The sequence below is a fragment of the Pelodiscus sinensis genome, chromosome 2 (assembly GCF_052426305.1).
Source record: "Pelodiscus sinensis isolate ZL-2025 chromosome 2, ASM5242630v1, whole genome shotgun sequence".
Lineage (NCBI taxonomy): Eukaryota > Metazoa > Chordata > Testudines > Trionychidae > Pelodiscus > Pelodiscus sinensis.
In genome coordinates this window covers 150,491,554-150,506,283 of record NC_143053.1, presented here as the reverse complement: position 1 = coordinate 150,506,283, position 14,730 = coordinate 150,491,554, and the positions used below count along the sequence as shown (strand labels likewise).

The 14,730-nt window shown below is 45.5% G+C and overlaps 1 long non-coding RNA gene across 3 annotated transcripts in view; it reads left to right on the top strand.

Annotated features, from left to right (window-relative positions):
- Nucleotides 1-14,474, top strand: part of LOC102457245 (uncharacterized) — a 72,464-nt gene extending 57,990 nt beyond the window's left edge. Inside the window, exons 2-5 of one of the 3 annotated variants that reach the window (XR_016348632.1) lie at nucleotides 9,351-9,448; nucleotides 11,597-11,703; nucleotides 12,394-12,561; nucleotides 13,903-14,474. This is a non-coding gene — a long non-coding RNA (uncharacterized LOC102457245). The remainder of the gene's footprint in view (nucleotides 1-9,350; nucleotides 9,449-11,596; nucleotides 11,704-12,393; nucleotides 12,562-13,902) is intronic. The other 2 variants (XR_012901035.2, XR_012901034.2) reach the window with 2 other exon arrangements.
- The last annotated feature ends 256 nt before the right edge of the window (nucleotides 14,475-14,730 follow it).

The window sequence follows — 14,730 nt, the reverse complement described above, 5'->3', positions numbered from 1 at the left end:
TTGTATTTGATAGTGGTGTTCTAGTTCTGTTTTCTAAATGTGTGTTTTGGTTGGTAAGGCAAGTCCTTTGTTTGAGGATTACATTTCAAATCAGCTGTAATTTGTAGTTCAAACATGCAGGAAAAGGAGATGGGGGGGGGGGGGGGGGAGAAGAGCAGACAGCTTATGCTAACCCAAATGAAAAGAAGAGGTAGGAACATTTACAAATGATTTATTTGCCTACCAAGTCAAAATCTGTTGACAACATGATACATCTATGTAGCTGGGACAGCCAGAATATGCCTACCTGTTTAAATAAAATCTTTCATCTTTTTGACTGCAAGCAAGAGACTCGGTCGTCATACTTGTATAAAGTTTTCCATATTTAAAATGTAGTACTATTATACCTTAACTAATCATCAAAGTGTGCAGGCAAGTATTGTTATTCCCATTTTTTCAGATGGAGGAAGTAAGAGAGATGAAGTGGTTTGCCTGAAGGCACACTGCAAGCCTATATTTTAGCTAGGACAAAAACTCAGGCAAGCTCCCATTTCCCAGTTCAGACTGTGTTGGCTCCCACAGTTACATCTCCATGCCAAGAGAACTAGTATTTCTAGCTACACAGAACCAGAGTTGATAGGAATCTGTGGAATTTCCTTGGCAATATTAACTAGTGGAACATTATAGTGTGTGGTTTTATATAGACAGTCTCTTTAACTTCACATAAAATGACTGATTTTGGTAAGAGAAAGCAGAGAGGACATAGATGAGCTCAGACCAAATAATCCCAGTATCAGAGTACAGGCAAGAGGCTCCTGGCTGGCAGAGAAGAACCTGCCCTCTGCCACTGCCACTTGGCATTATAATTTTTCACTTTAAAAAGCCCAAAGAACCAAAAGCAACAGGTGAAGGACTGGCACCAGGATAAAATGAATTGCAAACAAAATCTATTTTTAATGTCAGGAGGGTAAATGTAATTAATTAAAAATGATGTTGACTTCTGGCCCTACACTGCTTAAATTTGAAGGAAAATTGGCCCAACATAGAGAAGACCAAATGGTTAGAAAAAAAGTGCTTTTTTTCTAGCTCCAGGGCTGGTCACAGCAGTATCTTGGCTGGAGGTTCTGCAAATGGAAGTGCATTTTTTGCTATTGTTATTGCTAACACTGTTTGGTAAAAAATGACGAATAAAATAAACCAAGAGAAAAATCCTCTGACTGTGTGTGACTTTCTCCCACTTTAAGGGGAACTTGACCCATTGCAAATTCTCCCCCTCCACCTCCATCTGCAAAAAGATGACAATATTCTATGTCTGCTGAACTCTCCGATTGGCCTAATTGAATTATTTCTGTAAAGAATCAAATACAGAAAGTTAATTTCATACCACCATGACTATGTGCTTCTCATCTGTTTTTCACCATTGCTTTTTAGTTTCACACCAAGGAGCAGCGCAAAACTGACACACTATATATATATATAATCTTTCATACAGCTGGTTCAATTTTTTTATTCAAAACTTTTTTGGGGGATAAATTTTTGCAGAATTTTTTTAATGTAAATACATGTCAAGTTTTTAGTTTCTCAAGGGGTTTCACCCTCTTTCTCCTCTCCCCCTCTCACTTTTTCCTAATGATAAAATAGAAACCAGAAAGAAAGGGAAAGGAAAGGTGGAGGAGGGAAGACAGAAATTTTAAAAAAGCAAAAAAAAGTCTGTTTCAAAAACCAAATATTTGGGGGATGCTGGTGGTTGTCAAAACATTTATGAGAAAACAAAATCTCTTAACTCTGAGGGGTGGTGATGGGATCAGACATGCTAACTTTTTCAACTAGATCTGATCTCCTAACTAGCTGGTAATGTCACAGAATCCTTGTGTTCCTGTTCAGAAGGTGGCCCAAGAAATCATTCTGAAACCCCTAGAAGTTTGAACTGCATGTTAAAATCTCATATAGGACAATTCAATGAAGCTCGTATTGAGTCTTAGAAGTTAACGAGTAGTTAATGTCTTAAATATTTCCTCATAGTCCCTAGGTAGCAGAGACTTAAGGGGATGTTCAGATATTATGATATAGGTGGAACCATGTGCAAACACAAAATTTGTATCCACATCTGCAAAGATGATTTGCAAATATCCGCATCTATATCTGCAGATGTGGTTACCAATACCTGGAAATACAAAGCGGAGATTTGCAGGGCTCTAGGTATAGGTACTGAGATAAAAACATGCTTTGTATGCTCTAGTCCATGTTGAGGATGAACAGATCTGACCCGCTGTAGGGACCTCCAAGAGATACTTATACTTTGGGCAGGCAGAATTTCTCTAGGAGATTCCCAGTACATAAGAAGTGGTGGACTCAGCAAGTTCACAGATGACACTAAGCTAGGGGGAAAGGTAGACACACTGGAGGGCCGGGATAGAGTCCAGAATGACTTAGACATATTGGAGGATTGGGCCACAAGAAATCTGATGAGGTTCAACAAGGACAAGTGTAGAGTCCTGCACTTGGGACAGAAGAATCCCAAGCATTGTTACAGGCTGGGGACTGAATGGCTAAGTAGCAGTTCTGCAGAAAAGGACCTGGGGATTACAGTGGATGAGAATCTGGATATGAGTCAACAGTGTGCCCTTGTAGTCAAGAAGGCTAATGGCATATTAGGTTGCATTAAGAGGAGCATTGCCAGTAGATCCAGAGATTAATTATTATTCCTCTTTATTTGGCTCTGGTGAGGCCACATCTGGAGTATTGTGTCCACTTCTGGGCCCCCAATTACAGGATGGATGTGGACACATTGGAGAGTGTCCGGCGGAGGGCGACCAAAATTATTAGGGGGCTGGCGTGCATGACCTATGAAGAGAGGCTGAGGGAGTTGGGTCTATTTAGTCTGCAGAAGAGAAGAGTAAGGGGGGTTTTGATAGCAGCCTTCAACTTCCTTAAGGGAGGTTCCAAAGAGGATGGAGAGAGGCTGTTCACAGTAGTGACAGATGGCAGAACAAGAAACAATGGTCTCAAGTTGTGGTGGGAGAGGTCCAGGTTGGATATTAGGAAAAACTATTTCACTAGGAAGGTGTTGAAGCACTGGAATGAGTTACCTAGGGAAGTAGTGAAGTCTCCATCCCTAGAGGTATTTAAGTCTCGGCTTGACAAAGCCCTGGCTGGGTTGATTTAATTGGGATTGGTCCTGCCTTGGGCAGGGGGTTGGACTTGATGGTCTTCTGATCTATCATAGATCAGATCTAATTATAGATCTATGGTTCTATGATTCTGTGAATGTGGTGCATAAGGAACATCCAGGCCTGGATGAGGAGATCCTCCATTACAGGCTGGTGGTCGTGCTATTGCAGCACCACATGGGCAGTCTTTATGAGCGCCAAGAGTTGCAGCAGGAGGTCTAAGAGCCTGGCACTGCTTTGCAGCAGGTCTGGCTCCATGTTAAAAGTCCTATGTCATCTGTAAGTGCAACCAGAGCATGCAGTGTGAGTTTGCTGTCCCTCAAAGAGATAGGCAATGGTGAAAAATCTGGCTGTAGAAGGGAACCTCTTAAAGCACAAGCCTCAGAGAGCCTCATGAAGCAGCTACAGGGAGTGAGTGTTGTCCTGTTGCCCTTCCCAGAGTGCTTCCAGGGTGCCTTAAATGTGATTCAGGCTCCAATGAATGTGGGCATGCTATTTCAAATTAGTTATTTTTAAATAACCTTGTAGTGTAGACATTGCCCAGTGTCAAGGGACATTCAGGCTAGGGCACAAGAAGAGAGAAGGCTCCCATCAGCACAGACTGTCACAGTCTTACTCTGAGCAATGCCAAACTAATGCACAAGCTCATTAAGCTACAATTTGGGGCCTCTAAATCCAAAAGGAAATTACTAGTTTTTAGTTGCATCCTCACCTACATACTGGTATATATGTAAATATAAAACTTTACTTCTATTTTCATTGTCCTTTCTGTTAGAAAAATACACATTTTTGGGGTAATGCTATGGGGCCTCTTAAATTTGACATAGCTTAGGGCTTCAACATGTCTTAATCCAGCCCTGTCTGAGCACCCAGTCCTGTAAGATACTATGCACCTCCTGAAAGGTGGTATTAGACCTCACTTTCCAGACCAGGGAGACGGGAAGCACGCGGGCAGCGGACAGCCCAGACGCACCGTGGCTGTCCCGCTGCCGGCGTCCTCAGAGGCTTTGCTTCCCGTCTCCCTGGTCGGCTGGTCTCCAGCAGACCAGGGAGACGGGAAGCAAAGCAGAGCAAAGCCGCGGAGCACGCGGGCAGCAGGAGAGCCGTGGCGCGTCTGGGCTGTCCCGCTGCCCCTGTGCTCTGTGGCTTTTCTCCGGACACCTGTGGTACAGCAGCTGGGGCGCTGCCGGTTGGTTCCGTAGCTCCGCTCTGGGCGCTACTGGACCAACCCGGCAGCACCCCAGCTGCTCTGCCCCAGGAGTCCTGATTCAGCCGCTGCTGGTCAGTTTCAGCAGCGGCTAAATCAGGACGCCTGGGGCAGAGCAGCTTGGGTGCTGCTGGGTTGGTCCAGTAGCGCTGAGGAGCGGCGCTACTGGAGCAATCCAGCAGCACCCAAGCTGCTCTGCCCCAGGCGTCCCCAAGTCAGCCGCTGCTGAAACTGACCAGCGCTGACTACAGGAAGCCCGAGGCAGAGTTGCTCTGCCCCGGGCTTCCTGGAATCAGCCGCTGATCAGTTTCAGCAGTAGCTGACTTGGGGATGCCTGGGGTTCTTAAGTTGAATCTGTATGTAAGAACTGGCGTCCAGATTCAGCCTGTTGAAACTGATTAGCAGCTGATTCCAGGAAGCCCAGGGCAGAGCCACTCTGCCTCAGGCTTCCTGTAGTCAGCCGCTGGTCAGTTTCAGCAGCAGCTGAATCTAGATGCCAGTTCCGACTTACATACAGATTCAACTTAAGAACAAACCTACAGTCCCTATCTTGTACGTAACCCGGGGACTGCCTGTATCCACAGTACAGCAAGAAGTCTCACCCTTACCAGTTCATCTAACTGAGCCTTGACAGAGGGAGGGAAGCACAATTTACTTCCTGGCATACTGCAGACCCTTCTCCATCCCTAAATGAAGGTGCAGCTTGATGTGTAATTAGATGTTGGATCTTGCAACCATTTTAAAATGTATAATTTGTCCAATGTAATTGCGTATTTGTTTCTTTGCAGCTTGGAAAATACTAAAGCACCATTTCACAGCTCAGCAAAACACTGTAACAGCATTAGCATTTCCTTTTCAGTCAATCTGAATGAACTAATAAAGTACTATGTAATGGCTTCTTTGTTGCACTGCATTTACTTTTTACTTACTGCTACCATAAATTATATGACTGTGTTGCATACTGTTTGGTATCTCATATTTAAATTGGGATAGGTAATTAATTTTGCATTTTGGAGAACATCTTTCTCTCCCTTTTTTTTTTTCCTCCACCAATTCATTTTTTTCCCCATCAAACTTAATTGACTTTTCTTCCATAAATATCTACTGTGTTCTACCCAGTATGTACATGTTGTAACAAAGTAATTCCAGGGAACTGTTATATAAACTTTAAATCCCCATTTCTTTCAACTCTTTAATAGCCAGACTTTCTGAGAGAAATTACACATGCTGTCATCTTAAATAAGGAATGATTAACTTTAACGTAATTGGTTGTGAATTCCTGGTTTTACAATGTCAGTGAGCAAAGTAAATGGTCAATGCACGGTCATGTTATGAACAGAGCTGGTTTCACAACAAACAAATATTTGAAACCCATGAGGTTGCAGGCTCATGTTTGTTTCAATGAAAATGCACATTTCCACTTTAAGGGCCTGAGCCAAAATCCATGGAATTTAATGGAAATAGTCCCATTGGCTTCAATGGACTTTGAATCAGGTCCTGAGGGAAAAAAACAGCACTGGATTGCTGGTATTGAAATATTAATAAAGGGAAAAAAATCATATTGAAATTTTGTATTTTATCTCACACTACTCTTCTTCTTGTCTACCCTGGTATGTTTTTTCACCAAAACCTGCCTTTTGGTGATAAAACGGTGAGAGCGTTTACACTACAATGCGACTTTGGTTGGGAAAAATACCCAGTTTTGGCGAGAAAAATTTCCACCCCTGCAAGAGACTTTTCTCTTTTCCCCTCCCTTAATTGTTAGCAAAGAGCCAGTGTGGACTCTGCTGTTTGTCTTGTTGAGGAATGGCTTCTGCCAGTATACCACAATGCCTTCCCTGATGGCTGTGCTCAGTGTTTTGTGATCTCTGCTGCCTGCAGGCATGCACCTCTCCCCTTTCAAAGCTCTGGGAAGTATCTGACAGCTGAGTGAGCTGCTCCATTTGGGGAACAAACTAAAAACAAATCATTGGAATGCTTTTGTTCTGCTGCTGCAGGGGGAGGACTGGAGAGACTGCTGTATTGCTTTGACACTCTATAGCATGGTGAGCTCCCAGAGCTACAAGGGAATCCCAAGAAGTACAGGATCAGCTCTTCCTTCCCACAAAACTGCACTGTGGGATGCTTACCCACATTGCTTTGCTCTGTTGACAGGGGAGCTAGCAATGTGGCCATGAAATGATATGACCGGTTTTCACTTTTGGTGACTTTTGCATATCAACAGCACTTTTGTAGCCAAACCTTTCCAATGTAGACAGAACCTAAGGAATAGAGTAAAACCATATTAATGTAGATTTATTTTTTCCTTCACCTATTAGAAGCTGAGATAAGATTTCTTGATTACTTATTCAAATTTTTCCTCATATAAGCCAACTGTGATACAGGTGTTCCAAAACAGAAAAGTAAAAGACAACTCCTACCGCCCACCTCCCTAGTTGTCAATTCCTTTTTCCACTGATCAGTTACCAACACTGGGGGTAAATGAGAGAGATCCAATAATATTTTACAGGTTCATCTTTACATAAGTGAGGCAATCAACACTGATTTCACTGTGTAAAACCCTTCAGCCGGTAATGTCACCAGCAGCATTAAATGCATTCTGAGTACACACCGATTGGTAGGCCAGTCAGGTAGACAACACCAACTCTTGCTAGAATGGACTGTAATCAATTTCTTAATTCCCAGAACAACAAAGTGTTTTCTCCCGTGGTAGTAAAAGTTTTACTGCATGTGTACGTGCGTGCGCGCGCACGCACACACACATAACCTCTTCCACAGTTGTGCTGTTCTGTTCTACTCTGAGACAGGGTCTATACTAGCCAGCTGCTCTTAGTATTCTGGAGTGATGTGAGCAAACTGGTAGTTCGTGCTGGTGGTGCTTTTGAGAAAATATCTTTGTACTTCCTGAGGTTCCGGGAAGCTGATCTTGGCCCTTAATAGGGCAAGCAAAAGAAATATGGCCACCAATATTATTTTTAAGCAGTGACTTTTTTAGAAACGTTTTCATACAAGAACTGAAGGTATGGTCAAAAATACTTTCCTGTCCAAATAGATGTGCAAATCAATTTGTACTACCCGCAAAATCCAGAAAAAGATCATGGTTTTCATAAGTTTCTGATATAGTTATAAGCAGTGCCTTTTTTGGGGAGCACTTGCCACTTACCTCTGGCACAGCCCCCAGCTGGCCCTGGGAGCATTTGCACCACTCCAGCCAGAAGCCTGCTTGGGACATATGGCAATTAAAGGGGCATTTTGGCCATGACCTCCCAGCCTTTTTTTTCCTCTCCCCCAGCAAAATCATCTGGTAATCCTAATACCGGCACTTTTTTTGTAAGGAAAGAAAAAAAAGAAAGCACTGGTTATAAATAAAATGAAAACATGAGTTCTAGTGACTAATTACAATCTTTGTCTAGGAAAGTTTTGCCCCTATGGCTTGGAAACCGAGAGTAGTTGGAACTGGCTAAGAGAATCTGCTTTTCATGAGCTGAAAGAGTGCAGATTCCCCTATGTCTCCCTAAGTGTTGGATGCCAAATTAGCTTTTGTCTTTGCTTATATTTCCCAAAGTCTGTGTCTGTTTCAACAGCTAGGGTGTGCAGGTTCCATCCCCCATTGCACTCATTAAGCAGTTGTTCACTCGTCTGCCCTGAATCATTTAGCTTGATGGCTTTGTTTATTTTCTATGTAGATGTATTTTTCATTGCCCACTAAGGTGTTATCTGGCTCAATTTACATTGGAGATGCAGGAAAACAGGCACAACAGCATTCCTGGGTCTAGAACAGACTCTTTATGCATTGCTTGAAACTTTAAGAAGAAAGAGAGTTACTCATCTGTGCAGTAACATCTGCTCTTAGAGATGTGTGTCCCCATGGGTGCTCCACCAAAGGTGTCAAGATCGTCCCAGCACCGCAGCTTGGAGCGTTTTCTGTACCAGTAGCCCTGGAGGATCGCACATGCGCAGAAGCTGTCTTGCACCGTTCATGCCTTTTCTGCATTGCACGGTCTGGCCTGCCGGTTCCTCCTAGCTGGAACCATCTGAAAGACAGAAAGCAAGGAGGAGGGTGGGTTGTGAAGCACCCACGGGGACACACATCTCAAAGAACAGATGTTACTGCACAGGTGAGATACTCTTTCTTCTTCGAGTAGTGTCCCAGTGGGTGCTCCACCAAAGATGAGTATGAAGCCGTAGCTCAGCGTTACTATTGTGCTTTGGAGTTAAGGACTCTGCACTGTGGAGAGCACTGCCTGAGCCACTGCCCCACCTGTAGCTAGCATGCTAGCAAGGGCTTAATGCCTGGCGACGGTCAAGGTAGAAGACCAGGTAGCCACACGGCATATGTCACGCAATAGTACACCCTTGAGGAAGGCCGTGGAAGTAGCCAGGCTTCTGGAAGAAGGCGCCTTCAGTTTGCAAGTCAACGATTTGTTACGTAGAGAGTAACAGCACGTGATGCAGGCTACCATAGAGTGGAGATGCGTTGTAAAGAAAGTTTCTGGCCTTTAGAATAGTCCGCCATGGATAATAAGAGATGCTGCGATTTTCAAAAGGGACACATCCTCTCCAGATAAAATGCAAGCACTCTTCTCACATCCAATGTATGTAGACGTGTGTCCTCTGCGGTGGAATGTGGTTTTGGGTAAAAGGTAGGTAACGGTATAGGTTCGTTTATATGGAAAGGCAAATTAACCTTTGGTAGAAAGGCTGGATGACTACACAGTGTCACTACCCGTTTGGTAAATAATATATAGGGAGGATCTGTGGAGAATGCTGCCAGTTCGCTCATGCAACGCCTGGATGTAATGGCAAGCAGAAATGTCACCTTCTTAATAAGAATATACAGATCGCATGTCGCTAGTGGTTCGAATGGTGGACGAGTCAGTGTGTCAGATTTGCGACCCCTTTGAAAAACCTTTTGGTCAACAAGTGAGCGAAGACTGAGAAATTGCTGTCAAGTGGACTTTAAGTGAAGACATCGCTAATTTTTCTGATTTTAGGTAAAGAATATAATCGAGAATTTGCTGGATGGCTATAGATAGAAGATCAACACCTCTTGCCTCAGACACCAGGACTGAAACCGGTGCCATTCGTGAAGGTAGGTCTTTTGGGTGGTTTGGCACCTACTATGGGTAAGGATGTCCTTATCTGCTTGAGAACAGGTCATTTTGGGGCCTTGGAGCCAGTTCAGAGCCATGCCGTCAGGTGCAATCGATCGATATGAGAGTGAAGGAGCGTGCCGTGCTGCTGTGACAGTAAGTTGTGTGACTGTGGCAGTTGTTGTGGTTGTGATGCAGACATCCGCATTAATTGGGTCAGCCATGTCTGTTGGGGCCAAAATGGTGCTATCATTATCACCATCGCCCCATCCATATCTATTTTCTTCTAGAACTCATGGAATTGGGGGAAAAGCATACAGTAAGTGGTGCATTCCCCAGTCGATAAGAAAGGCATCTCCCTGGGAAGTTGTGCCAATGCCTGTTCTCAAGCAGTAGAGGTGACACTTCTTGTTGTCCTGAGTGGCAAAAAGGTCTATGGTGGGATACCCCCAGTTCTTGAAGAGGCTGCGGGCTACTTTGTCAAGCAGTTCCCACTCGTGTTGTATAGGAAAAGTGCTGCTCAGAACATTGGCGATAGTATTGTTCTTGCCGGGGAGGTATGCAGCAGTGAGTGTGATTCCATGGTGGATAGCCCAAGTCCAGGCGAATGGACTTGGCACAAAGGGATCGGGATCTGGCACCCCCCTGCCGGTTGATGTAGTAGACGGTGCAGATGTTGCTGGTGAAGATCTGCACTATGATTCCTCTTGAGTGGGAAATGTTTGCAGGCATTGAACACCACCCACAACTCCAAAAGGTTTATGTGGAGGAGGGATTCGTGATGTGTCCATAGTCCCTGAGCCCAATAATGACACATATGGGCCCTTCACCCGACCAGGGATGCATCCGTGGTGATTTGTATGGCTGATTTCTGACCATGGAAGGGGATGCCCGCTAGGGTATTCTTCCTATTGAGCCACCACAGTAAGGAATCTCTCACGTGCTTGGGGACAACAACAAGCCTACGAGTATTCTGAGTGCCCGGTGTATAAATTGTGAGTATCCAATGCTGAAGGCACCTCAAGTGAAGTCTCACATGGGGAACCATGTAAGTGGCGGCCGCCATGTGTCCCAGGAGTTTCAGGAAGGTGAGTATGGGTGTTTTGGGGGTGGTGAGTAGAGTGTTCCCTAGGTCTTGGATAACATGAGAGCTGTTGAGAGGTAAGTACATGGTAACGGTTGTGGATTCCAGTCTCGCCCCGATGAACTTGAAAGACTGAGAAGGAGCCAAGGAAGATTTCGGGAGGTTGATAATGAGCCCTAGAACTTTGAATGTCTCCCTGGTTATGCTGACCGCTGCCTGAGCTTCGTCTGCAGTAGGGGCCTTCAGAAGTCAGTCGTCCAAGTAGGGAAAAATGGTGATGCTGGAATGTTGGAGGCAAGCGGCTACAATGGCTAGGGTTTTGGAGAACACTCTCGGTGTTGCTGAGAGGCTGAACGATAGCACCGTTTACTGAAAATGTTTGTTACCCAGTGTGAAATGGAGGACTCTCCTGTGAGTCGGGTGCACCATCATGTGGAAATACTCATCCTGGAGATCAAGGGATGCGAACCAATCCCCTTCGTTTAGAGCTGGAATGATAGAGGCTAACGAGACCATCTAGAATTTCTGTTTTCGAAGATTGCAGTTGAGTTTGTGGAGGTCCAGGATAGGCCTCCATCCTCTGGACTTTCTTTTGCATGAGGATGTACCGAGAATAGAAGCCCCTCCGTCTGAATTGATCTGGTACCCTCTCTACTGCCCCGATGGTAAGTAGGCGTGAGACCTCTTGTTGCAGTAGACGTTCATGAGAGGGGTCCCTGAAAACAGATGGGAAAGGAGGGGTGGAAGGGAGCCGGGTAGAAAATGGAATGGTGAGGCCAGATGTAACAATCTCTCTGACCCTGCGGTCTGTGGTTATGGCAAACCAGAGAAGGTGGTACAGTCTCAACCGATGGTGAAATAATTTGGTCCCGTTGTGAGAAGTCTCTATAAGGAGAATAGCGGGCAGTCCCTCAACTGACATCAAACCTGCTGTCGATTTTGCTATTGGTTGGATGTTTTGCTGGGTTGTTGATGGTGCTGCTGAGGATGTTGTCTCTGCCTCGGCTGGTTGTAAGGCCTGAAGCAAGACGCAGAATATGAGAATGGTCTTTGTCTATTATAGGAGATGAATCTCTGCGTCTAAACAGTGGAGTATACATTCTGAGCATCCTCAGGGTGGTGCGAAAATCTTTGCCGGAATGAAAGACCTGGTCAGTGTTTTGCACAAGGGTAAGTCCTCCACTTTTGGTTGGAGGTCCTTCGGTACAGATGCCAGATGGAGCCAAGAAGTACGGTACATGACCACCAAAGTTGTTGTGGTCTGGGAGGCAGTGTCAGCAATATTGAGGGCGATTTGCAGTGCTGTACGGGCTGCTGTGTAGCCCTTCCGCACCACGGCTTTCAGGATTTGCTTCTTAGCCTTAGGTAAGTACTCCATGAGGGGGACAAGCTTGGAATAATTATCAAAATCAAGATTGGCAAGTTGAGCCAAGTAATTAGTCATCCTGAGGGTTGCTGTGGCTGAAGAAAAGACTTTCCTGCCCAGCAAATCCAGTCGATTCGCCTCTTTGTCAGGCACCGTGTTCCTGCCCTGTGCTGTCTTTGATTTTTGTTGCACAGCATCCATCACAATGGAATTAGGTTGGGGATGCGTGAATAGGAACTCTGTATCCTTGGCTATGACACAGTATTTCTTATCTGTACATTTATTTGTCGGTGGCACGGAAGCTGGAGTTTACCAAATATCATTGGCAATTTCGAGGATGGCTTCGTCAAAGGGGAGCGCCAACTTTGATTTCTGAGAAAGCTTTCAATTTTTCAGGAGACGGTGTTGTTTATGTGGTATGCCAGTCGTGTGTAGTTTCTGGGACTGGGCTACTCTTTTAAATAGACCCTGAAACTTTTTGTAATTGTTTACAGGAGAAGAGTCACCCTGAAAGACTGTATCATCCGGTGAAGAAGATAATTGATCGGTGGGAGAGTCCATACGCTGTCCTTCACAGGTGGGAGACTGATTACCATCCCTCTCATGCTGGGTAGAAGTAGAGGGTGCATCACCTGTGGGTGTTGGAGGAGCTTACCCCGGAGGTAGAATATCCTGGGTCGGGAGGTGTGGCGACTGTGATTGAGCATGCCCCGGTGATATGGATGCTAAGTGAATTACACTGCAGGAGTATGGATGTTCGCAGTAGTAATTAAGTGTAGTGCCGGTTACGACGGTGGTACCCATGAAGGGAGTGCCTAGGAGAATAGGAACTTGCACTCCTATAGCAAGAGTAACGTGAATGAGTTGGGGACAACAGCGATCTTGATCGCACCGTCTAGTGCGATCGTGAGTGAAAGTGATAGGACCAGTAATAGAGGGGAGACGTGCAAGATCAACGTGGGGATCTCCAATAGCAGTATGGAGGTGACCTGTAGCACCCGTGCTCGTGTCTGTCTGATCAATGGGGAGGTGGAGGAGAAGGCTCTGGAGAAAAAACAGCCCTCTCGGGGCTGGGCATTGATGTGCGTAAGTGTCAAGCTTTCAATTGTGCCTTAGTTGGTAATGAGGAGACATGCGATGGAGGTGGAACCATGACTGCTGACTAGCCAGTGCAGAGGCGAAGGAACTCAGTTCCGACATCTCCCGGTGTCGAGGTAGTGTTTGTGGTGCTGGTATTGGCGATGTCGGTGCCGACCATGCAGCAGGGGTTGGTGCTGTGGACTCCGTGGTAGGTGTCGGTGCCGATGATGTCGGTCTTGGAGTGGTACATGGCTCATTTGGTGCCACTGCTGGTGCCGCTTCTGCTTGTGGTGCCACCGCTGGTGCCAATTCAGGCCATTGTGCTGTGCGTGCCAGCGGCACCGGTATGGAAGAAATCGCGGGGCTAGACACACAAGTACTACGGGCTTTAGATGTCTTGCCCACGGCATGCTTAGGCAGCAATCCTGATGTGCTTGGTGCGTCCCTCGAACTAACACTCCTGGCTGGAGCAGGGCTCTTCCCTTCATGGGACTTATGTGCCGCAGGAATGCCATCCATCATAGATGATGGCTGTAACGTTCTGTTAAACAGCAGCATTTTCAACTGCATTTCCCTGTCCGGTCTGGCATGGGCAGTTATTTTGGAGCAATAAGTGCACTTTTGGGGGAAATGGCCTTCCCCCAAGCTCCTTATACACTGGGAATGGCCATCCAATGCTGGCATGGTGTCTCCGCATGACGCACACTTCTTAAACCCGGGGGAGCCGGGCATGATGGCTAGAGGAAGTCTGTCAGACTCAGTCTGTATGGGTTGGTCGACTGACCGAACAACTATATACAAAAACAGCATTCGTTATTTTTTTTTTTTTAAACTATAACTAACTAGAACTATAGGGTAAGGGCTAAACTGGGATGAAAAACAAACTTTCTATCTTTTAACTGCTATCCAACGTTTCTCCTCAGGGCAGAGGTAGGAGCTCATCCCAACTCTGTCTGCGGCTGTGGACGGTTAGGAGGAACTGGTGGACCAGACCGCGCGATGCAGAAAAGGTGCGAACGGGGCGAGACAGCTTCTGCGCATGCGCGGTCTGCCAGGGGCTACTGCTACAGAAAATACTCTGAGCTGTGGTGCCGGAATGAGTCCAACACCTTTGGTGGTGGAGCACCCACAGGGACACTACTCAAAGAAGAACCTATTATCCTCAGACATCCATAATTCTTTAAACACCACCTGAACATACATTGCACAAATATCAATGATGGTTGTGTTACCAGTTTGCATGCGATGCCTTATATGAAACCTTTTAGTTACATGACAAAGTGTTGGAACAATGAGTGTGTCAGGCTTAATGTGTGTTATGGTATGGTGTACTTTCTGCCAGTTGGCATTGAGAGACATCCTGGGTGTCACAACTTACAGATTTGTATACAAATTTAGTAGCTCAATTGTATTGCAAAATGTTCTACTTAGCAGGCTCTCTCTTGTGGCTGAACAGTTTAAAATAAAACAAGGCTAATTTATAATTTTCTCTATCCCTATGTTTTCTTGTGCAGCTGGTCTCTACAAGGCAATCCCATGAAACTGTAGCCTTACTTGATTGATATATGCACAATGTCATTCTGAAGATTAGGAAGCAAGTGGCGAGTTGGAGGCAGTGAAGTACATCTATAGTTTTATGAAAAATGCCTCAATATTTACACCTATCCACAAGTGTACCATATGATAAAGCATGACACTAAGGGTATGTCTACACTACCCTGCTAGTTCGAACTAGGAGGGTAATGTAGGCA